Below are 24,088 nucleotides of genomic sequence, written 5' to 3' on the forward strand. Positions count from 1 at the left end.
ATGATGAATAGTATGAAACAAAGCCATGAATTGATCCAATATTATAAGAAATGACAACACTTTCTATGTCATTTTTCTTCTCAAGCTTCTTATTGCCTCTTTCTCTGTACAAATCCAACCAAAGATGTGAGATTCATGATATGCTGATAGAAAACCCTAGATATTTAGGGTTAATGGTGATTTTAATGTTCAAAAGATGGGAGATTCATGATATGCTGACAGAAAACCCTAGATATTAGGGGTTAATGGCAATTTTAATGTTCAAATGAGTTAGGGTTTCTGCAACTCTAATTTGCCTGCTTTGTTTTGTTCTGCAAATTAAAAACCCTAGATTTTTAGGGTTCTCTCAAAGAGACGATGATGGTCTAAGTTTTGCGAAAATTTGGTCTAAGTTTAAATGAGTTAAGCTTGATTCTGGCTTGTTCAAGCTAAAATGTTTCATTCTAAGGTACTAGGAGCAACTGAAGAAGCAAAAGCTAATACGAGTATCATCCATGAAAACTTCTTCTTCTTAGAAATCTTAACATTGCCATTACCCAAACTGAATCTCTTTAAATGCTTAGCGATTTGCAGTTTCAGATTGAAGTAGAAATCACTCCAGTGCCCTAACAGTTGCAGATGAAGGCTGAGATGAGGGAGGCTTGCTGTTGCAGACAAAGGCAGAGAAGGGCAATTGCTATAGAGGTAGCCGGAGAAGGGGAAGAGAAGTTGCAGAGGTAGAGAGAAGGGGAAGGCGAGTGAAGAGAGAGAGAGAGAGAGACAATGGAAGGGACAAAGTATAGTGAGTGAGAGGGGCATTATGGTCATTTATATGGGTGAGGGGCAAAATTCATTTCAATTTCAAAATTAACAAAAAAGTAACAGTGGGTAACTTGTAATTTCTAAAAAAGGCCAGCATAGACAACATGTAAGTTTTGCAACTTAAGTGGGCAATCAAGAGTTTTTGCGCAACTTAAGTGGGGAGCATGAGAAACACTCAAAAAGTTAAAGTTGCTAGATTACACAAACACATGGGCGAAACATGGACACATTGAAAAAACACTAAGACTTTGTGGGATGGTAGTGCTGCAAAATCAGCTTAGAATCTAGGATATGAAAAAAGTTCAGGTGAAGTTACTGGTCATGACAAAGTTGAGAATATAGTATCTAGAACAATCAAAGTCAAGGTTTAAAATGACAGTTTAAGTACAATAATTATTTCTTCGAAACATTTTTAAGACAATGTCACAACCAATATTCAGGAACTAGAATATCAAGATTGAAGAAAAACATAAAAGATAATAAGATAATCCAAGAACATATCCATACCTGCAGTGGCTTGTACTAATGCGTTCATCAATAATTTCATCACAATTGCATTATTCCCTTAAAATTCACTTTTGTGGCTTCCATTTGAATAGCTCACATCTAATCATCATACAATCTAGCATGAAAATTTGGACAAATACCCAAACAATAACCCCAAAATTATATATAAATGTGCATCGTACCTGTATTACACATTTACACTACACAAGCAAAAGCAATAGACAACAATAACTCACAAATTCAATCCAAACAAAACTAAGCATAATGAAACCCAAATCATTCAACATCCATTGTGAAACAAACTGCTACTTTTTTGATAAGATGGAACAAACTACTTTCAATACATATTAAACTAATTGAAGAATCTAGATAATTCAAAACAATTCACTAAGCAAAAGAACAACTTAATAGTTGTTTATATGCAACATGCACTAAAAGCTATAAACTACATAGTTTCAAATTTCAAAAGGAAAGAAAATTAATACAATTATGATTGACTTTCATTGACCCATCTTTAGTCACAAGAAGAGATGACAACAAAAAGGGCAATGGTTCTTCTTCCATTGTAAATAGAATATGACTGATCAAGTTTAACTTTAAGGTTTCAAGAAATTTCATATACAATTGTATTCAAAAAAGGAAAAATTACATATAGACCCCTAGATCTACAATCAATAGATCTATTACTTTTGAAAAGAAATTAATTACAAATACCTTTTTATTGTTAAGTAGTAAAGTTAAATGATGACATTGTAATTGATTTCTTTATATGGGTAATAGATGTAATTGATTGCAAATCGAAGGGTCTATATATAATTTTCTCTTCAAAAAATAAAAATAGAAAACTCCTAAACTTGTAATTAGTTACTCTGTTTTTAGCATAACATATTAAAAAGAGTATTTTATGTGTAGTTCTTCTTTTTAAACCTTAAACTAATGTTGGATCCCCTTAGTGCAATATATTATATATGGGTCCTAACCAGATTAATGCAGTTATTCACCATTAAACATTTTCAAAATTCAAACTTGGGGACCAAAATACCTCTCATGTTATTTAATGAGCAAAATAACCCCTTTACTAATACTATTTTCATTCTTATGTCATGAATCCTTATACCTAACCAAACCCGTGACTTTTAATTCCCAAGCAACTAACACCCAATTGAAGATTCAAATTTTGCAAACCTTTTTGCCTGCATAAAATACAACTACATCATCTTACACCTTGATCCCAACCAAACAATCTATGACAAGTTTGCTAGAGTGTCTGCATAAAACGAAATGAGAAATGATGGAGCAAACATTTATAGGATCGTTCGTCCTCTCTAGATCAAGAAGAGAGACAGGCATCTGATTATCCGTCCTTACCTCCAACACATCCACTCCGACACTGGCAAGATCAAACTGACGAAGAAGGAGGTTAAGCTCTATACGAATGCCAAAATAGAATATCACTTCCAGAGTGGAGCGATTCTAAGCCCGGCGGAGATCTGAGAGATAATGATCATTAACGGGAGATTTTCCTGTTTTTATCTTGAATTGCAAAATCTTACTCTTTACAAATGTCATCAAAGGAATAAGATCCACTGAGGAAAGTCAGATGGGGATTACATGGATTTGATATTGAATTTGGTTAACTCTTCTTAGCTACTTGAAGAGTCCACCTGCAATTCTTGGTTGAACGAGTGAACTCCTTGGAGTGGAAATATCGCTTGAAAACTCGGGGGTATTTTGATTATTAAGCTTTAATTAATATCTATTTAAAAAAAAATTACTATAAATAATTAAAGGGTGTTTTAGTCATATAATATTGAATTAAATAACTTGAGGGGGTATTTTGGTCCCTTCAAGTTTGATATTTGAAAACACTATTGCACTAAGGAGACCCAATATAAGTTTAGGGTCTACTACCAAAGATGGTATGTTAAAGTGGTCCAACTTCCCTAGGGGAGGTCTTGGGTTCGCACCCTTTGAGGATGTAAATCGTGGTGCGCGCAAGCTTGCCCAGATGAACCTCATATCCAAAAAAAAAAAGTTTAGGGTCTCCTAAGAAGACCCACACATAAAAAAGATCAATTAAATATTAAAAAATAACCAATAAATCATCTATTTTTACTATGACAATGACAACAAAAAACAATAATAAATAATTATACATAAAAATCAAGAGTCATGTGGTTAAAATGTTTCAGGGTCAAATTTGACCGGAATCAAGCTTAATATGAGGATCAATATTAAGGTTAAATCAAATTAGAGTCAAGATCAAAATCATGATTATGGCCAAAATCAGAAATGAGCCAGGAAAAGTTGATTAGGAAAAATAATGATCAAGAGTTTGCCCTTGGCCTGATTCACCCTCAAAAACACAATCTTGAGCTCAGGTGTATTCAGAGCTATCAGGGCCAAACTTCCACCCCTAAATTAATGAATGTGGATTGAGTTTATCACTCAAATGTTGGTGCGTGCGCCATACACACCCAAACTGTCATCTATTGCCTAGCAAACCTTTAGGCCTTGGTAAAAGGATTTTGTTTGAGAACAACGCCAGTACAATCGACAACCCAGATTCACTGCTCAATCCAGATTTAAATCTGGACCTCTACATTTTTTTTAAGGAAAGAGTTTAATTTATTTAATGGAAAGACATGGACCTTTGCTAAAACTTACGTAAATGTGAATTAATTAAATGGGCGCGTCAAAATGTGAATTAATTAAATGGGTGCGAATCAGGCAGCCGCCATCCCAAGTAGTTGACCTAAATCTGATCTTGTGATTAGATTCGTTGGATTAGATTCGTTGGATGGATCTCATTAGACACGTTCTCATTTAAGCCTGTTTTTTTATGAACAACCTTCCAGTAAGACAGCAAGATAGCTACTTTGCCAGTTCAAGGAAAAGCTTTGAAACAAGGGAAGAAGATGGGAATCAGATTGATACTACTGGTGAATAAGCAAGGGCAGACCCGCCTTGCCCAGTACTATGAGTACCTCACTCTCGAACAAAGAAGAGCACTCGAGGGTGAAATTGTCAGGAAAGCCTTGCCCGTACCGAAAACCAGGTACCCTTTTTTGTGGAAGTCATATTAGAGGGAGAGCTTTTGCTTTAAAATCTTAAGACAAGGATCTTACTGGCTGCAAATGCAATTTGAGGCAATGGATTACGTAAAGTAGTGTCATCAATGTCGGATCCACATTCTGATACAACAATTTGCTAAAAACAATTTGCTAACCAACTAACTCAAATTCTCAACCCTTTACCTTTTGCTATGCGGGGGATGGAATCCTTGGTCCATTTCCTGTAGCATATGGAGGAAGAAAATTTTTCGGAGCAGTGATTGACTACACTAAATGGATAGAGTTGAGGCTTTGGCAATGATAACTACCAATCAGATGGAGAAATTTAGGTGTCTATAAGTGTTTGGCTAGATAACCCTATGTGTACTACTACCCTTCCGATAGGGTTGTTGAAGCCGGTTAACCCATGATGTCAGTGCCCTGTGAGCACCAAACAGGCCCACTACCATCATGGAATAGTAGGGTTGCATAATGTAAACAAGGGCTCATGGGTGCTCAAGACTAGTAACAAACCTGTGAGAGGACATGGAGAGCATCATGTCCATTATATGTGGATGACCACTAGGTTAAGGAATGGGATCCAATAGATGCCTCCCGTTGAGGATACCATTCTGAGGTAAAGAAGGATATCAAACCAAAAGGGCACTAGGCATGAGGGGAGATATCCGTACCACATGTAGTACGAGACCGCTTAACATGCAATTAACCTAGAGATGTCCTTGACACGCGCTAGAACTCAAGACAAATGGTGATGTGAGAGAGTGGTGACTTATATCCCCAGCCGCAGAATAGTGTGACTTTACCCAACTATCGTGGAGAACTCAAAAGACGTGCTTAAGTGGTGTGAGGGAGAGTGACTCAGACCACCCAGAGGAGACTGGTGTTCAACTTAATGCGTGTCTATCGTAGAGACTTCATGATAGAGTTTGGAGCATAACATCCTAATCATTCATTATTTATATTACCATCATTAATCTTATATATGTGATGTGAGAACTTGTGAATGAATGCATGATATGTTGTTGAGTTGATCTCACTGAGTTCTGTTGAACTCATTCCTTTATATGTATGTTTCTTTTTGATTATACAACAGGTTAGGAGGACTCCATTCAAATGGAGATTTTGTTGCCGACAGACTATTATGAAGGAGTGACTAAAGAGGAAGTGGACTCGCATGAAGCTTCGTGCCCGTGTTAGGATTGTTCCTATGGAGCTGGGTTCCAATAGAAAATTAGTTTAGTTTAATTCCACTGCAAACAAACAATCCTTTCTTTTTAGACTTTGATGTTCAGTTTTGTTTTCCTTTGGATTATGTTTTAATCCTAATTGGGAGATAACTATAACCTTTTCATAATTCAATTTATAACTTTAATTATTGACTCTACTTTATTCTTGTCCTTTGATTTTTCTATATCATATGATTGTATTGATTTGTCAGTGAACCGTGATCCTATAGTATATGACCCCCATGGGTATTCGGGTATGACCAGATCCGGCTGGGTGGGGTGTGACATTAAAGGCTAAGATTCAGTCCTTGAGAAAGGTGGATAGCACTGTAGTATCCGGTCAGGTACAACTTCTAGAATATATTTCTTCTTTTTATGAAAGTTTCATAAGATGTTGATGGTGTGGCTTATCCTGGGTTCTTAGATGTGATACCATGCTTGCTAACTAATGAGGATTGCTTGATGCTTCATAGCTTGCCTTCTGAGGAGGAGGTCAAGCATGCGGTGTGGGACCTTGACCCAGAGAGTTCCCCTGACCCTATTGGATTTTTTGACCCATTCTTTAGGTGTTGTTGCGATCTCATTGGGAATGACTATTTTTTGGCACTGTTGTACTTCTTTGGCTCAGAATGTATTTCTAAGGGGATTAATAATAGTTCTATACTTTGATCCCTAATATGGAGAGGCCAAAGGCTTTGGACAAGTTCCTTCCTGAGATTATGGCTACTCTGTTGGCTTGTCTTCTCCCTAAGTTTATTTCAAAAAAAATAAATATGTATGGCTTCTAAACTTCTTAGTTACTCAACTACTTAGTCAGGGGTAGGGAATGGGGTTAAAAATTGATATGCAATGCCTATCATACTCTATCATGGGATTTCTTATTTGTTTTGTTGGAAAAGTTTGGGTTTTCTAGTAGATGGAGAGCTTGGATTAGGGAGATTTTCTTGACAACAAGGGTGTCGTTCCTGCTTGATCAGGGGTCCTGTGAGTTTCTTTGTGTGGAAAGGGGTTTGCAGCCAGGTGACCATATTTCCCCAATGTTGGTTATTCTGGAAAAAGACTTGCTATGTAAGAATTTGAAGGAAAAGGTGAGGAAGAAAAAGTAGCAAGCACTACCCGGTCCTAGGGGGTGATTGTTCATACCTTCTTATTATGGTGATGATATTTTTTTTCTTCTATAATGCTGCCTGGAAATATGTTAAAAATTTGAGATAATTAATGTTGCCCCCATGCTTTGGTTTTATTAGCAACCACACCTCCTTCTTTATGAAACTACTATTGCCCCCCTCACTTGTAACATTGTTAAGTGGTTATTAACATTGAATATATAATATCTATTTTCCCTTTCATAAAATTAAGAAGTCAGAAAGATGACATTACCCTCATTTACAGAAATTTTATTGAATGCCAATTATATCCTTAAAATCTTATATTGGAGAATCAATTTTGGATTTGAAAGAGTACCAGTCATTTCCAATATGATGAAGACCCAGATCAAGAAAGTTTGTGAATGAATTACCTCTTGAGGTCTTGCTTTTTCATCCCTAACTCCGTCAAAATGTGCATCATGGTAGAGATTAACTATTTCACAGTATAAATTTAAGTTCTAACAATAGGAGTAGTGATCAGGAGAAAATGAATGAATCTCTATGTGTGTGTTGTAATTCTTGGAATTTACACAAAAGAACCAAACAAATGAAGTTAGTAACAAGATCTAGGATCAGTTACAAGGCTGGAAAAGGAGGTTGTTGTCACATGCAACAAAGGTTGAGATGGTGAAGTCAGTGATCTCTTGCATGTCGATCCATAGCTTCTCTATATATTGGTAGCCCTCTTTTGGTGTGTCTTAGGTAGAGCAATGGATGCTCAATTTTGAGTGGACAGGAAGCATCAATCAAAGGAAGTTAGTAACAGTAAAGTGGGCTCACTTATGTCTTACAAAGAAGGATGGAAGGCTTGGTCTGAGAAGATTAACAGATGTGAATCTCTCTTGTTTATGCGAACTTGCCTGGAAGATAAAGCATCATGCTATGTTGATAGGTGTATTTATGAGAGCCAAGTTACTTGCAAAGGATGGTGCTCTAAGGAAATGCAATGTTCGCTATTTGATCCTCCTGGGTCTTAAAAAGGTATTGGACTTTATTAGTTCTCAGGAATAGTGGACTGTAGGAAATGGTTAAAAAGGTTAATTTGTTGACGGATAAATGGTGCCTTTCACTGTGCTGGAAAATATCCAGTTGGATGGTGCTACTATCCAGGGATGTCCTCAGAGAGGAGAAGAATTTTTGCATGAGAGGGTGTGGGATTTTCCTATAGCTGGGTCAAACCATCTTTGATATGTTCTTCAGTTGACTTCTAAGCATGAAGTGGGTGATGCCAAAGCAATGGACATGTGCCATTGGAATTTGGAAACTAATGGTACATTCTCTCTCAAGTCTACTTCGAATAACCTTAGGAGTCAGCACACGAAGGTGGAGTGGCATAAGGTTGTTTGGGGTGTGAATTTGCAGCCTCGTGTGTGTATGTTTGGCTGGAGACTATTGATGAGGAGACTCACAACAGAATCAGTTGTGCAAGGACGAGGTATAGTTTTGGCTTCTTAGTGTATTTTATGTGATTTGAGTGTGGAATCTATAGACCATCTATTTATGTAGTGTGATTTTGTTGGGGGAGCTTTGGTGTACGTTCAGTGACCTTTTCTGGTTCAGATGGGGGCCATGTCATTCATTGGAGGACTTATGGGCTTGGTGGTACAAGGCTACCTCTTTAGTCAACGTGTGGTTGAAGACTTTTGTCTTGATTCCATACTTCACTTGTTGGAGAGAAATTTCAAAAAGCATGAAGAAGTTGGTAGACAGGTGGATTGAGTGTTTAGGTCGATCTTGTTGGAGCTTCAGTTTGAGACTTACAGTTTGGGGGGGGGCTGGGCAGATCTGACCAAGAGGTGATGTCAAGAGCAGCACTTTGTGTGAAGGTAAAACCAAATGTAGAGCCAAAGTAGGTGGTTTGAAATGACCTGAAAGGGCCTAGTTTAAACTTAACATTGATGGTTCGGCCATAGGGTTTCCTAGGCATGCAGGGATATGGGAACTGATTTAAGACTCGAGTGTTGCGGTGCTGTCCCCTTTCCGTGGGTACTTGGGTGTCAAAATGAGTTTGGAGGCTGAAATCATGGCCTTGATGAGAGGGTTGGCTGCCGTTCAGTCCATGAGTATTGAGAAGTTGTGGATTGAATCTGATTCTATGCCGGTGGTGTTGGCGATGAAGGAATTTTGCATTCCTTGGTATGTATTTGAACTCTGGTATGGATTGAGACTATGTAGAGTAGATAGATTCGAGGATTACCCACTATTATAGGGAGGCCAATCCAGTCGCTAACTTTCTTGCAAAATCAACAGCAAGGGATCAGATTTCATCTCCTATTGGGGATTGTCTTGAACAAGTCAAGATGGATAGTGATGGGATGCTTTAGAGCTCCCACGGTTCAGGTTCTAGCTTGTCTAAATTAGTTTAGTTTTTCTCTATCTTTGATTGGAACCAGTGAGATTGGGTGTATGTGGGGTAATTACTATTATAGTGTCTTTTCTTTTTTATTTCTTTGGAAAAAAAAGAGGAAGGATCCATATTCCAAGACATGGCTTTATTACTTGGAAGGCTCTAAAAGGTAACTTCCCTAGCTACTTTTCAGATGCTTTCTCTGAGACCTAGAAAGGTGGGGGGAGAGGTGGAGGTGCATGGGTGCTCAAGGTGAACTCCTCACAGTCCGTCAGCGTCCTTTGAGAGTGTATGGAATGGATAGAGTACAATGCAAATTAGTTTGCATTTGGGTGGTCAAGGTGGCTGTTGGACTTCTTTCCATTAAATTTGGTTGGAGAGAAGTGCCAGAAGGCTTGTGCATCTGGTACTCTCAACCAAGTATCGCAGTTCCATGAAGTTTGATGTGAAGAAAAGGGTCAATCATCTCCTCATTTCTTTTCAGATTCTGTAAAGGATTGTAATATTCTATGTTTGGCTTTCTTTTTTGGATTTCTCTCTCTTGCTAGCCTAGGGGTGGTAACTTTGTATGGTTCTCCATTTCTTTAAAAATATTTTTATTTACCAAAAAAAAAGGGTTACATTAAGAGTAGCGCACAATAGTTAATACAAGCTTTGTCTCCATAGACCCATTAGAGACGATGCATAGGCCTGTTCTAGGTTTGCCGATTGACCTTCTACATCTTCCATGATATCAACCACTTGACTATTCAGTTATAAGTTGAACAAATTCAGTCTACTTTTCACCACATGCTTTGAATGCTAAACCCTAGCCATTGTTAGAGTCAACAACCAAAAGCAACACCCCAACTTTGATGCCCCTACCATGTAGTCAACTTTCTCTTTTTTGAATAAAGGATCAGACTTCTATTAGAACAAAATTATAGATTGAAATACACACACTCAGGAACCATGACACTAATCCTGCAACAGCAGTTGCCCCACATACACCCAAACTCCCAATTTAGAACACAGCCATTCTTGTCACTTCCTCCATAAACAATAGCAACTTCTTCAAAACTACTTGAACCAAACAAACAATGGGATAGACACATTAAGGGGCATCTACACCATTCATGATTGAGCTTATTGTACATCCATGTTGCAAATCCTGATAGTTCTTGACCAAAAACAAGCAGCTCAGTCCACCAGAAAGAGATTCCGTCCGCATATGTGAAGTAATCATTGTATGGCATTCTAGATAGGTAACCTCATCCACCTTTGTCTTGTAGGATCAAAAGCTTCCCAAGGCATATTGCTACAAGCTAGATAAACTCATTGTTCAATGACACCCGTCTGCTGCCTCAGTTTGTAAAGAACTCCACTAGATAGCACACATGAATGATTTGGGCAATCTGATCTACTTGCCCAAGTAAGAATATATGTGGCAATGTCATCAAAAACACTTGGTATAACGGTATCACCTAATGACTGACCAGTGGAATCCCCACCTGATTACTACAAAATGCAAGAAATAAAACATGTGAGGTAGCAGAAAATCAAAATTACATGGTACTATGGAAACAAATCATTATTCAATTGCTATCATGCAACTAAAGTTCTACTTTTGGAAATATGAGAAATATATTTCTTAGGTAGGCTCTAAAATGAAAAAACTAAGCTAAATAATCCAAGTTTTTGTACAGTTGATATTGCCTATAAGGTTCATAAGCAATTTGAATCTTTTATCTTTGAGATTTCAAGCATGCAGAAATACCAACAAGTTATTATGCCGGAAGTCATTGTAACAGAATATGTTCAAGATTTCAAGGGCTTAAGAGACCTTAAGTTTGTTGGCAAGTGCAATTTTTTCTTTCTTGGACCCAGAGGAACATGCTTCAATTATAGTTAGACAATTGCCACTAGTTCATCATCCCGCTGAGATATCCAAGGAGACATTTATCACTATTAACTAAATGAATGAAAGACCAGCTGCTTAGCTTAATCAGTTTACAGTGACAAAGCAGATTGAATAACAACTATGTTCTTAAACTGGTTTTCTCATTGTGCCTGTTGATGAGGCCAGGATTTCCTTTTTCAGCTTCATGCATGCTTGACAGTCTATGTCAACTTTGTTGAAAATCTTGGTGTAATTAGGAGCACGAGATAACAGTATGACAGCTGAAGCTTCTAGGCACGTTACTATGTCGCTGTCCTTAAGACGTAATTCGCCCCTCATGGAAGGTGCTATGAGGTACCAGTGAACCGTCTCCCAGGATACAAAGAAGCCCAAACTCAAGGTTGTTTTCCCGAGTTTTGCAAAGCACAGACAAAACTCAAGAACAGAGAAAACTTTAGATTTTCAACTTCCTTGCTGTTTAGAAACTTGAGGGTATTTATAAGCATTGAGGTGCCTCTACTGAACAGTTCATGACTCTGTTCATATGAGTGCACCTCTCTGTAGGGATACAAATGCCAACGTTTAGATCTGAGCCGTTGGATCGTTCGGCCGCACGATCTAACAGTCCAGATTGAACCATCAAAAAGACATTTATGGATCTACTTCCATCGCCCTAGATCTGCCGTTGATCAAAATACTCGGTTCAGATCTGATCTCGCTCGAAGCGATGCAAGCGTGCTAAGTGCGTCCGCCAAAAGCGCCTAAACAGCCCACTGCCCACGCCGCGCGCGTGCGCAAGTGTGCTCGGACGGTACACCGTCCTCGCTCGTACACTGCACATGCAGGAGTGTCTTATGATAATAAATCAAAGTTAATAGGTAGTACCTATTAATTAACTTGGATTCCGACATCTCGGTTTCCAATGTGGAACTATATAACAAACACTTTCCTAAAATAAACATAGGAAAGTTTCCGCACTTATAAATCAAATTTAAATGAAACGTTTATTATTTTATTATATTTGAAATAATACAACATTTCTCCACTATTTTCAATATAATGAAAGTAAATACACAACAACAACTGGGAACCAAATGCTTAAATGGTAGGTGTACTTAGACTTGAACCTCCACTTAGTGAAATCCATCAAGGCTAATCAGAAGTATACAGTAGACAAGTCTTTGAACTGATAATTCTATGATGACAAGCTGGATGTATCACACACTTGATTTCTTCTCCAAAATTCTCCAATAAGTGGACACTGATAAGGCCATGTGTCTCTATCCCGGTATCATGAGTGCCTTAGAGTCTAAGCCCAAACTCAAAGAAGCTGCCTCACTTCATGCACTCACTTAGGTAGATCTATCAAAGGTGTCTTGTAATAAACACCTCAACAAGAACTGTTATAGATCTATTAAGAGCATACAGCTCATCCTCCACTACATTACAGGTACCAAGCACTCCTCTATGGGATGGTTGATAATTAGTGCTTGCAGATCACTCCATACAAAGTACTTTACTCATTGAACTCAAATTTGATATCTCAAGTATTGAGACGAGTTTCCTCTAGTGGTGACCTTAGGAAATGAGCTTAAGACCCATCCCTTTTGCAGTATTTTTGACCAAGTCCCTTGTAAGACCTTTTGTCAATGGATCTGCCAAATTTTGACTTGATCTTACAAAATCGATGGTAATTACTCCATCAACTATCAACTGCCTCACAAAACTGTGTCTAAGTCCAATATGTCTTGACTTTCCATTGTAAATCTAGCTATATGCTCTAGCCAAGGTTGCTTCACTATCACAATGAAGCGAAATTGGTGGCATGGGTTTTGGCCATATTGGAATTTCTATCAACAAATTCCTAAGCCATTCTGCTTCTTTACTACCATAAGTTAATGCCACAAACTCGCCTGCCATAGTAGAATCAAGCAATACAGGTTTGCTTCTTTGAACCCCAAGATATTGCACCCCCACCAAGAGTAAATATCCAACCACTTGTGGATGAGTGGTCTTCACTATCTGTTATCCAACTAGCATCTGTGAACCCTTCAAGAACAGTAGGGTACCCACTGTATCTTAAACCATAGCTAGTTGTTCCTTTAAGGTATTTAAAAATCCTAAAGACAGCTTTCCAGTGTAGGTTACTAGGGTTACTAGTGTACCTACTAAGTTTTCCTACAACATATGCTATGTCTGGTCTAGTACTGGTCATTGCATACATTAGACAACCAATAGCACTAGCATAGTCAATTTGTGACACAGCTCTTCCATCATTTGGTACTAATTTAACACTAGAGTCAAAAGGTGTACTAACAGGTGAACTATCTAAATGGTTGAATTTCTTCAACACTTTCTCAATGTAATGAGAATGTGTCAACATTAATCCATCATCATGTTTGATTATTCTAATGCCAAAAATGACATCTGCTTCACCCATATCTTTCATATCGAAACTAGCAGACAAATACTTCTTAGTAATTTCTACTTGTTCTAAACCAGTACCAAATATAAGCATGTCATCAACATATAAACAGATTATCACACCTTTTCCTCCAAAAAACTTGCTATACACACATTTGTCAGACTCATGTATTTTAAACCCATTTGACAAAATTACTTTGTCAAACTTTTCATGCCACTGTTTTGGTGCTTGTTTGAGTCCGTATAGTGACTTTACTAACTTACAGACCTTGCACTCCTGTCCCTTCACAACAAATCCTTCAGGTTGTTGCATATAAATTTCTTCATCTAATTCACTATTTAGAAATGTTGTCTTGATATCCATTTGGTGAATGACAAATTTATATATAGATGCCAATGCAATTAAAACTCGGGCAATAGCAATCCTAGCCATTGGAGCATAAGTATCAAAATAATATATTCCCTCTTTTTGAGTGAAACCTTTCGCTATTAACCTTGCCTTAAATTTATCAATGGTTCCATCAACTTTTAATTTTCTTTTGAAAATCCACTTACACCCTATTGTTTTAGAGCTAGGGGGTAAATTAACTAATTTTCAAGTATTATTTCCCATGATGGAGTCCATTTCATCATTTATGGCTTCTTTCCAGAAAGCACCATCCTGAGACTTCATAGCTTCCTCATAAGTTTTAGGATCTGTCTCTACATTTAAAGCTACTAAGGTTTGATTGCTTTGAATTTCTCTAGTACTTTCAACTAGATACATAAAGAAATCTGGGCCAAAAGACTTTTCAGTCCTTTTCCTTTTGCTCCTCCTTAGTTCAGCACTAGGTGTTTGAGACTCTTCATTCATTTCTCTTATGGTTAAAGAACTTGTAGTCCTAGGAATGGAAGAGAATCTGGTTTCATCAAAAATAGCATCTCTTGACTCTATAATTGTGTTCAACTCTATTGAGTCATTAGGTTCAATAACCATGAACCTATATGCTTTGCTATGCAGAGCATAACCTAAGAAAATGCACTCAACACCTCTTTCACCTAGTTTCTTCCTTTTTGGTTCTGGAATTTTTACAATAGCTCTACAGCCCCAAATCCTAAGGTATGACAAATTTGTTTTTCGTTTCTTCCAAAGTTCATATGGGATCTTTGGGCTTTTCTTGAAAGGAACTATGTTCAGTATATGACAGGCTGTTAATAATGCTTCCCCCCCCGAAAACCTCTACTTAAACCAGAATATGACATCATAGCATTCACCATTTCCATTAAAGTCCTATTTTTTCTTTCTGCCACACCATTCTGCTGAGGAGAATAAGGTGTTGTAACATCATGTACTATGCCCACAGTTTCAAAATATTCGGGATCATAGTATTCTCCACCCCTATCACTCCTAAGACATTTGATGGTTGTCTTACAAAAATTCTCAGACTCACTTTTAAAAATTTTAAAATATTTCAAAACTTCATCTTTGGCATTCAAGAGATATACATAACAGAATCTGGAACAATCATCAATAAATGTTACAAAATATTTCTTTCCTCCTCGAGTAGGGGTACTGTGGAGATCACAAACTTCACTATGTACCAAATCCATAGTTGTCACGGCGACGAGGCGATGCGAGGCGGTTTTAGCTAGTTGGGGCGATGAATCGATGAGGCGCCCTCCGAGGCGCTTTTGAGGCGGTCGAGGCGTTTTAGTGTACATCTCATACACTAATTCATTATAACATATCTTATATATAATAAAAAAAACTAATATTAACCATTTAGCCTACCTCAAGTCATCCAACATACAACAAACAACACATAGTAGGTCCTAAATAAATTTCAAGTATCATACTATCATTAACAAGAATCAAGATACAATAAAATGTAACTAAATACTAAATAGTAAACACATAGATGCATGAACAAAACAAATAAACACTAGACAACATACCTTCATTAAATGTCACCAACACTAGCACCACCTACAACTCCATGGCTCCACCTCCACCATCACCTACAACTCCACCTCTTCTACATTGTTGAGTTGTAGCCAAATATCCTCACAAGTAAAAGAAGAAAATGAAACAAAGCATATTATATCTAAATAGAAAGTTTTAAATATTTAAGCAAACAGTCCCACTTATATCTAAAATCTAAAATCCAAAGCCCAAATGTACCAACACACCCATATCCAAAATTCCCAATAAAAATCCACAATTCATATCCAAAATTCCCAATAGAAAAGTATAAGTCAGCTAGTCATAATCATCATCAATTAAATTGGTAGCAAGTGGGAGATCTTCTCGAACTTGTTGTTGCTCCAAAGAGGTAGACCTCAAACCAAAATCATCTGCAATGTTCTCATCATCATGCAAGTCTTCCTCTTCTTCCAAGTCTCCATCAGACTCAGAGTCATGTTCCTCTTCCTCAACCACCCTCTCCAAAGACCTGGCTGCGACGTGAATAACATATATTAACTCCACAGTCTCCACCAGATGTTGATCCACTTGGTTGACCTCTCCTTGGTCTATTTTGGCCCTCAAGTGATGAAGATGCCCCTATAGCTATATCAACAGTGCTCCAAGTAAGATCACCCTCAGGATGGACTAAATCATCAGGCTGATCAACCATCCACTCACTGCTCCAGTCAAGCTCATCAAGGAGTAGTGGATCATAATTTCTAATCTTTAATCGCCTTTCATCGAACCTTTCTTGAAGACGGCGATTGTACTGAACAAAAGCTAGATCATTCAACCTTTCATGTTCCAGCCTATTCCTCTTCTTGGTGTGAATCTGAATTCATAAGCAATTGAAAAGAATCCCAAGTCATTCTTCTAAATTTAAATTTAAAAGTGTTTTAAATACTTGAATCATTTAATACTTACAAACTCAAATGTGCTCCAATTCCTTTCACAACCAGAGGAAGAACAACAAAGGCTTAGTATCCTCCGTCAATCTTTGTAAGCTCAAGAACAGCTCCTCCATGTGTATCCCACCATGTAACTATAGTATTAAAAAAAAAAAAAAGATTAACATAATAGGTAGAGTTACAAACCAAATAAGTATACCTAAAAATAAAATATACAAGTAAAAACTTACGAGGACTCATAGTTGTACGCTGTCTGATAGCCATAGCTGTGGAGAAAGGACCTCTAGCTTCCTTGTAGTCATTTACCTGGGACAATATCTTATCTTGTTGATATGCATCAGGCACTATTCTTCCAACAACTTCATTGAAAGAAGTTTGGAGAGAAGTGATCAACCCATAATCATCTACATCATCTAAGTTGTAGAACTTCCCAGGATTCAAGAAATAGGCTGCACCATATAGAGGTCTCTCCATCTGGCACTCCCATCGCCTATCAATGATTTTATGACTTTCTTCCAAAGTCGTTCTTTGCCTCCAAAATTGTCCTTTATTTTTTTCTTGGCCTCTTGCATGGCTACAAACACTCACGTCAGGTCTTTCATCAAACATCCACAATCCTCAATACAATCATAAGAGGTTGTGATGCTCTAATACGATCCTCCACACCATGCCAAAATGCTGTAGAAAATGTTGTTTCAGCTACTTTCTTCCCGCCGCCTTGGACAAATTGGAATTTGTCCACTCCTCAGAAATGAATAAGTGCCTCAAATCATCCTTGTGTTTCAACAAGCTTTGCAATGTCAAGAATGAAGTGGCAAACCTAGTCACTGCAGCCCTCACAAGATCTCTGCCATTTGTCTTCTGTCTCAAGGCCTCCAGCAGTCTTGTGTGCCTATAAATGAAAGTGGTAATTCTCTTCCCCGAATTATCACTTCTTATATTGTTTCAAATTTCCAATGTCCTCTAGCATCAAATCAAGACAATGGGCTGCACAAGGAGTCCAATATAATCTAGTCCTCTTCTCCATTAATAATGCCCCCGCCGCTTTGTAATTTGAGGCATTATCAGTCACCACTTGAAGTACATGGTCTTCCCCAATTTCTTCAACTTTGCTATCCAATAACTGAAAGAGCATGTTTGCATCTTGCACCCGGCTAAATGCATCCACAGAACCAAGGAAGAATGTTCCTCCGGACAATTGACAAGAAAATTGATGAGATGCCACCCTTTTGTCTCCACCCATCGGACATGAGTGTGCATCCATACCCCTCCAATACTTTCATACTTTTTCCTTATCTCCATTGTTCTTTCTTTTGCACTCTTCAACAAAGGCACCCGATTTCATGGTAACTTGGGGCTTATACCCAGAACCATATTGTGCAATAGACTCAACCATCACCTCAAAGCTTTTAGCTTAACGCATTGAATGGAATGCCACACCGAACATCCAATCACAATGTGGTTATCCACTCGCTTCTTCTCTTCGGGGATCTCATTCTATTCAAGATGGTTGTTTGAGTAGCACCCTTAGCCCTCCTTCTTCAACAAGTTCTTCAGAGTGCGTCTAACATGCATATCCATGGGACCCCTACTGGTGCCTTATTAAGGGCACTCGGTCTCTTGATGCAGTCCCGAGCTTGGTATCTTGGAGCACACCTCAACCTCGACCCCACACTAGGTAATGTAGTTCCTCCACTAGAGGACCTAGAGGCAGGAATAGGATGTTCTTCTCCAATTTGAATGTCATCATACTCCTCATTATCCAAATCAATAACAACAGCTCTCTTTTTATTTTTCACCAACACTGCATTCATCTCTTGGGCAATTCTGCGAGTGGTCTTGGTGCACTTTACAACATCCCCATATCCACCCACTAGATGTTGCTTCAATCTTTTAATTCCTCCTTTAAAGTTTTTGTTGCACAAACTACATCCGATTGTATTCCTATCAGCAACATCGCCAATACCCATATTTCCACCCTAGGTCATTTGACTTGGCCTTTCTCTTTGGGTCTTTTGAGGGATCATAGGCTTCACCCCCACTAGGAATAGGCTGACTAGGAGCAGCCGCTTGATTATCACTTGAGGGCCTTGAGGTCATTTTAAATAACTAGTAAAATCTACAACAAATAAACATGATACACATATAATTAGCCAAAATTAAAAACAATAATGAAATTGATAATGATACCAAGCTTCTATCTAAAAATCAGAAAATATAAGATGAAGATGATGACTAAAAAAATTACTACATGGTGATGAAGCTGATCAGCCGATGCAATTGTTAATAGAAGGATCCATCACAAGCAAATCAAAATTCAGAATACAGAACAGGATATTGAGTGAACCAGGGAGCCGTCAGAGGTTAGTTTCTATTGTGATCATCAAATTATAAATGTTTAGAAATGTTGGTATGAATTAATCTGGAAGTTAATTTGTGTTTTTGTTTTGGGTTCAGGTAAAGCGAAGCAATCATGCAAGGGTGAACCAGGGGAGCCTATAAAGAAGAAGCCAAGAAGGTTTCTTGACCGAAGCAAAGCTGATGGAAACAAAGCATCAATCTCAAATTCTCAACTGCTTGATCGAAAACAAATGGTTTGCACATGGTGCATCAACCAAGCTCAAAAATTCATGCTTGGGAGCCAATCGCAGAAAAAAAAAAAACATCATACAATGATAATACATCAATTAGTCATACACCAAGGCGATGCAACAACCAAACCCAAAAAAAGGAAGAAAAAGCAAGTTGTAACAATCTTACAATCGCAGAAAAAAAAAAAATCCGGCACATACCGTCGCTCGAGATGGTGACGTAGCCCTGCAATTTGATCGCCAACTAAAGTGCTCCGTATGAGCCATGAGGAGGGGAAAAAAAAAAAAAAGAAGTAAGAATCGAGTGACCAGAAGTAAGAAAAAAAAAAAAGTATTCGGCGACTATCGTCCGAGATGGTGACGAGCAATTTGATCGCAACTAAAGTGGCCTCGATAAGCCATGAGGAGGGGAAAGTACAGAAGTAAGAATCGAGTGACCAAGTAAGAAAAAAAAAAAAGTATTCGGCGACTTACGTACTCGAGATGGAGACCAAGTGACCGCGCAAGCCCGCAACCGCCGGAGGAGTTGCAGAAGAAAGAAGAAAGCCGAGAGCCCGAGATACGATGGAGTTACGCCTTAGAAGAAAGAAGAAGAAACAGAGTCCGAGTCGCACGAGTCCAAGAGTCCAAATCCTCTTCAAAGGCGCGCGGGACGGGCTATCGCCGATGATGACGCTTGTTGTTGCCGGTGTCACCCGGTGTCGCGGTGGTCGCTGTCGGAGTCGGAGATGAAGAAAGTTGTAGAGGGAGAGTAGCAGAGAGCGAGAGAGAGACTGAGAGAGAAAGCGAGATAGGGTTGAGAGGCGAGATAGGGTTGAGAGTCTTGAGACCGATTCGATCGATTTCAATCTCGTTTTTCCTTCTTTTTTTTTTTAATTAATTTAATGTTACAAATGATAATATGTAATAATACGTAACACCTATATAACAACTCACCCATTAGATTCTTTCCGATCAGAATCTACGTTTCAAATTAAATTTCACCTTTGATTTGGAATCAAAAAATTTACAATTTTAAAACCCAATAAGGCGATCGCCCAGTGCAATATGGCGTCCGAGTTGTCTGAGGCGACGACTCAGAGATGCCTCACCTCTGAGGCGCCCGCCTTATTCACATTGCCTGAGGCGACCATCGCCTCAGGCCTTATAATCCTGCCAGGACGCCAAGGCGTCGCCTAGGCGACGCCTTGACAACTATGACCAAATCTAGAATGTTAGAATCTCTATTCACATTAGAAAAAGGCTTCCTAGTAATCTTAGTCAACATGCATGTTTTGCAATTATCTACATCATGGTTAACTTTAGGAAGCAAGTCTAGTTTAACCATATCATTCATTTTAAGAAAATTCACATGTCCTAAACGACCATACCATAAAGAAAACGAACCAAGCATGTAAGCAGAATCATTCACTTTATTCATTGAAACAGGAACAATGTTTAACTTAAACATACCCTCATACACATATCCTTTCCCCACAAAGACACCACCCTTAGTCAAAATAAATTTATCTGACTCAAATACAAGTTTGAACCCAAATTTACTTAAAAGACTTGCAAACACAAGGGTCTTCCTAACTTCTGGGACATGGTAAACATCTGTCAGAGTGAGGGTTTTTCCAGAAGTAAACTCAAGTTTCACTTTCCCTTTTCCTTTCACTGTAGCAGTGGATGCGTTTCCCATATAGAGAATACTCCCATCTTCTTTTGACTTATACTCAGAAAAGAAACTTCTGTCATTACAGACATGTCTGGTAGCACCAGAGTCGACCCACCAGGAAGTATCAACACCAAGAACATTAGCTTCAGAAATCATAGCCACTAGGTTCTCCTTATGGTTGTTCTTGTCATCTAATTTATCTAACTTCTTTTTCAGAAGCCGACATTCCTTCTTGATGTGACCCATTTTGCCACAGTGATAATAGGGACCCTTTTTCTTCGGATCAAACTTCTGCTTCTTGTTGGAATTCGAACTTGAGCTCCCCTTCCTTTTCATTTTACCTTTGTCAGAATCTTTCTTCTCTTTAGGGTCTTTGCCTTCCTCCACTACAAAAACTTTAGAGGTATCAGTTCTATCACGGATTCTGTCCTCTTCTTCAATCTGCATATCACTCTCTAGTTCTGCAAGAGTGACATCTTCCTTCTTGTGCTTCAGACTTTTCCTATAGTCTTTTCAGGAGGGAGGTAACTTGTCTAAAATGGTTGAGACCACAATGCTTTCATTCATTTTCAAACCATGTTGGGAAAATTGATTGAGGATTTGTTTTATTTCAAAAAATTGTTCCATCACTTTTCTATTATCTACCATAGTGTATCGAAAGAACTTACTTGCAAGGAACTTCTTGCTCGTCGCATCTTCCACTAGATAGGTGTTTTGCAAAGCATCCCATATCTCTTTTGCAGACTGCTTCTCATGGTGCATGTCGAACAAAGTGTCAGACAGAGAATTGCAGATATGACCTTTGCAGCAGTAGTCATCAGTCTCCCACTTCTACCTATTTTATGTCTCTACGACTGTTTTGTTCTCCTTCTCTTTTGGCTTGGGTGTCTTCAGTACATACACCACGCTTAGTTGACTTAACGGAAAATGCATCTTCTTCTGCCAACGCTTGAAGTTAGTTCCATCGAAACGATCCAGTTTGATGATGTCCATCGCAAGTTGCTTCAATGACTGTGCCATCTCGTAAATTACGTCTTAAGAATGTTGAAAATCTTGGTGTAATCAGGAGCACGAGATAACAATATGACAGCTGAAGCTTCTAGGCACATTACTATGTCGATGTCCTTAAGATGTAATTCGCCCCTCACGGAAGGTGCTATGAGGTACCAGGGAACCGTCTCCCAGGATACAAAGAAGCCCAAACTCAAGGTTGTTTTCCCAAGTTTTGCAAAGCACAGACAAAACTCAAGAACAGAGAAAACTTCGGATTATCAACTTCCTTGCTGTTTAGAAACTAGAGGTATTTATAAGCATTGAGGTGCCTCTACTGAACAGTTCATGACTCTATTCGTATGAGTGCATCTCTCTGTAGGGATACAAATGCCAATGTTCAGATCTGAGTAGTTGGATCGTTCGGCCGCACGATCAACGGTCTAGATTGAACCATCAAAAAGACATTTATGGATCTACTGCCATCACCCTAGATCTGTCGTTGATCAGAATACACGGTTCAGATCTGATCTCGCTCGAAGCGATGCCTAAGTGCCTCGGACGGTACACCGTCCTCGCTCATACATTGCACATGCAGGCGTGTCTTATGATAATAAATCAAAGTTAATAGGTAGTACCTATTAATTAACTTGGATTCTGACATCTCGGTTTCCAATGTGGGACTATATAACAAACACTTTCCTAAAATAAACAAAGGAAAGTTTCCGCACTTATAAATCCAATTTAAATGAAACGTTTATTATTTTATTATATTAAAAATAATACAACAAACTTCAACTTAAGTAATAGGACAAACTGATGAAGTTTCACCATTTGTCTCTATGGTAGTACGTAGGGTTCGAATACAAGTGCATGGGACATGTAAGGACAAACCACTTTTTTAAGGGGAGAAGTGCTGAGATAGTTAGAAAGAAGTAGCTAATGATATAAACTAATGGACTAGAACACACATCTCAGGATTAACAGCAAGTGGGCTTCTGATTTGCAAGCAAGAGAACTGAAGTTGAAAAGGAATATACCAGAGGACTTCAGAGGAGTAAGGAGTCCATTAAACCAGAGGACTTTCATTGTTTAGATAGAGAGGATTTAAGAATACCAAACGGAGGGTAGGGACCAAGGATTGGCCAATGACCACAGATTTCCAGCGGAGGGTACCAGCTTAAGTGGCAGAGGAGGGGCGGTGAACAATAGGAGAAGATGAGGGGGGGGGGGAAATGAAGAATTTAGACAGATAAATCTAACAAATCAATCACAACTTCGTTTTTGCAGCAAGTTATTTAGAATTGGGCCCAACATTGTTAGTTTGGGCCAAGTCTCGTGTTATAAGTTCCTTTCAATTTATGTTTAGAAGTACCAGGCTTACAATGCATATTTTAAATAGTTTTAGTGGTTGTTTAATGGACCCCACGAAAATATCTGAAGAGGAGCCTTGGGCTTTTGTCCGGTAGTTATAAATAGGTCCTTTCATCATATAGAAGACAGTTTCTGAGTGATAACAGATTATAGACCTAGTGAGGCTAAAATTTGCTTTGAATTCTTCTATGGACTCCAGTGAATTTATCAAGGTTATTCATTTGTGGTTTTCATCTCTAATATTCTTGGTCTGCATTTGCTACTAAAACATGAGGTCAAATTTCATTCATCATAATCTTGGTTCATGTTTTGTATCTCAAAACGTGGGGTCAAGGATTCTCTATGTACCTTTTTTTCTTATCCAAGTTAGTTTTAGGGGTCCGCAAGACTTCGTTTCTTGGGGTTCTGCATCATTTATGTCCCTTGGCTACCCTAATAGGTGTGTGATTCGGAGTCTTTTGAGGTCTCATAGATACATTAGGATACCTATCCTTATTCTTTGTTCTTGGTAGGCCCCCTCCCCTTAGGTTTCCTCCTAGAGGCGATTAATGCATTGAGAACCACCAGTCGATGGGTCTCTTGATCGCCTCATCCACCAGTACCACTTTGTGATGTGTTTTTTTTGTAGAAGGAAAGGAAGATAGTTGCTTAGTGTGCTACCTCGGCCGATGGTCTCATTGATCGTCTCATAGACTAGTAGTAGAATGTGATTAGGCTTTTCTGCAGGAAAAATAAGCCTGTAGAAGCTTTTATACCCTCGACCGACCGGCTTTTCATCTATATCTTAGTTCTTTTATGCGACCGCCTTCCTCTTGAATGCCTTACTTTCACTACAGCACCTCCCACACTACAAGAAAATGGACTACAGCGGCATTTTGGAAACGCCGCCAAATGTTAAAAAATGCCGCTATAAAGCTTCCCTAGCGCTTCAAAAGCGCCTAAAAATGCCGGCAAAACTAATGCCGTATTGTTATAGCAGCACTAATAGAAGTGACGGTGATGGTCACTTACAACGGCACTTTTAACGTCGTTTCCTAAAAACGCCATCAAAAGTGCTTGTTGCGGCATTTATAGGAAACGCTGTTAAAAGTTCTTGTTGCGGCATTTATAGGAAACGCTCGTGAAAAGTTCTTGTTGCGGCATTTCTAGAAAACGCCGTGAAAAGTTCTTGTTGCGGCGTTTCTTATAAATGCCGTTAAAAGTGCTGCCGTGATATG

The 24,088-nt window shown here is 38.6% G+C and overlaps 1 pseudogene; it reads right to left on the minus strand.

Moving 5' to 3' along the window:
- LOC149011410 (F-box/kelch-repeat protein At5g60570-like) overlaps nucleotides 1-12,902 on the minus strand; it is a 30,345-nt pseudogene extending 17,443 nt beyond the window's left edge.
- Nucleotides 12,903-24,088: the final 11,186 nt, after the last annotated feature.

Source organism: Hakea prostrata, chromosome 7 (assembly GCF_041222555.1).
Source record: "Hakea prostrata isolate BN-2017 chromosome 7, UWA_Hpros_2, whole genome shotgun sequence".
Taxonomy (NCBI): domain Eukaryota; kingdom Viridiplantae; phylum Streptophyta; class Magnoliopsida; order Proteales; family Proteaceae; genus Hakea; species Hakea prostrata.